Source organism: Ammodytes marinus (genome assembly GCF_949987685.1).
Source record: "Ammodytes marinus genome assembly, chromosome: 2".
In the NCBI taxonomy this organism is placed as follows: Eukaryota; Metazoa; Chordata; class Actinopteri; order Uranoscopiformes; family Ammodytidae; genus Ammodytes; species Ammodytes marinus.
Window position 1 is genome coordinate 34,150,923 of NC_137231.1, and position 2,500 is coordinate 34,153,422.

The window sequence follows — 2,500 nt, forward strand, 5'->3', positions numbered from 1 at the left end:
ATCCAACATCAACATTTTAGTCTTTTAAAGAATCGCAAACTAACGCTTAATTAGTTAAATATTCCCAAAATTTGCACATTTATTCCAACATTTCCGAAAAACATTTTAATACAAAAAATATCTGTTTTGATGTCAGTAATCAACTGGCAAAGTTTCATTATGATGTCTATAAGTTAAAAATGTTTGACCCTTTTCATCTGCAGAGCCTTACCTTACAATGTTAAAGTATTTCTCACATGTATACTGAATCAAATTTTTTTGGGGCGACTGTGTCTCAGGTGGTAGAGCGGGTCGGCCGATGATCAAAGGGTTGGAGGTTCGATTCCCACCTTGCCACTTGTGTCATGGTTGTTGTGTCCTTGGGCAAGACACTTCACCCACCTTGCCTCGTGTGAATGTCGATAGTTAGCCTGCTGCTGCTATCGGTGTATGAATGTGTGTGTGAATGGGAACGTGGGAAAGGAAAACAGGTCTCCCTTGTAAAAGAGTCTTCGGTCTCAATGGGATTTACCTGTATAAATAAAGGTTAAAAAAAAAATGCTCCCATCTAGACCTGCTACACAGCCACGTTTACTGTTAGTTTGATCCTGTTTCTACTCAAGAAGATTTAAATTTTAAACGTATTTGTTATTAAAAATTGCATATCATTCCTTGCATTTAATAGTTATTTACAAGAAGCCATATCAAACTGTCTATTGCATCAGAATTCAGTTTTTTCAAAATAAACCTTGTTCAATTCTGTTTTTTAAAACCGGTATCATGTTGTTTATTAATCCTAATTAATACATTTTATTTGAGTCTTTATCGATATTCACATTTGAAGCATTTTATCCGAGTGCGACTCCACACCCTCTCCCTCCTGTCATGTGTGTGCCCTTGACTTTCATTTTCTAGGCTTGTAAAACCACGCACAAAAATAACTAATAAGATTTTTGTTTTCTATTTCTAATTCATATTTTTAGGTAAATACTAAACATAAAACAGTCAAAATCTCATGGGATAATAGCAGGTGTATTTTTCAGGTGTTTAGGTGATTGTGGACGGTGTGTATAGTCGAATACTTTCATGATTTTACTGCCTATTTTAGAAGAAAAATACAGATTTTATTCAACAAATTAAAAGTTAATTTTGAACATTATAAAGTGTGTTCATTTAAAATATATATAATGTGTTGGTTGGTGGCTTTTTTCAAGCTCTTATTTATACAGGTAAATCCCATTGAGACCGGAGACTCTTTTTCAAGGGAGACCTGTTCCCATTCCCACATTACCATTCACATTCACACACACTCATACACCGATTAAGCAAGCTAACTATCGGGAGCAATTTAGGGTTCAGTGTCTCTTTGCCCAGGGACACTTGGACATGTGGCGGGGAGACGGGGGATCGAACCACCGACCCTGTAACCCAGTGGACGACCGCCCTACACACTTCACCACAGCCGCTTATATCAACAACCATTTTATATATACATCCCCAGAAAAATATTAAGAGACCAGTCTGGATTTTTCTTCAATCTTCATCTCTACATTACTTGATTGAAAATGCTCTTAATGACAATATTTTTATTGTGAATTTGGTAGAAATGTTGTCAGTAGTTTATATTATAAAACCAAAATGTTCATTCTACTCAAACATATGCCTATAAATAGACAAAACGAGAGACACTGAACATTTTGGAGTGGTCTCTTTAATGTTTTCCAGAGCTGTATATAAACAAGCGTTTCACATATTTATACGGGAGAGTGTGAAGACGCCCAGACAAGTGGTTTCGCTTCATCGCTCCACAGAACCAAATCAATCAATCAATCCATAACCTATTCATTCTAGATTAACAGTAAGAATAAACTGGTTATATGGATTTATAAGCATCATCTCGCCCCATTATCTTATTCCTAAGACTTCCCTGTGTCCATTTATGTCTTAAAGTATCTTAATTCTACATTTTTTCTTCATCATTTTGTAAACATTAGTGCATAAAAATCACTTTTTGCACATAAAACACACAGTTAAAAGCTAATTTTGAGATATTTACATGTGAATAAACTCCACAGCCATTCACACACATAGATACACTGACTACACCTGCATCAAGTCCACTAAACAAATCACCTATTAGGTCCATAAAAGCAGTGTAAAAAATATTCTACATTATAAGGCATTGTATTATTTGTCTGTATTTTGCCTTTCCAGCTTAGATATCTTATAACTGAGAATTGTGTGAGTCCATTTAAATGCTAAAGTATTTTAATTCTTAATTTTAACGAGCATTAAATTCTGTGTTTGTAATTAGAACACAAGGCTAGGCGGTTAATCCTAAAATCTTAAATGTACGGACAGGTTGTATGTGTGTTCATCTCCAAGAAATCAATCCGGGTTTCACCTAGTATATCTAACAGAGCACTAAAACCACCGCAGCCCCCTTTTCGACTTTTTATTTTCTGCTTAACATTTACCTTTTAGTTTAAACAATGTCCACAGAAACCTGTCAAGTAGAGTA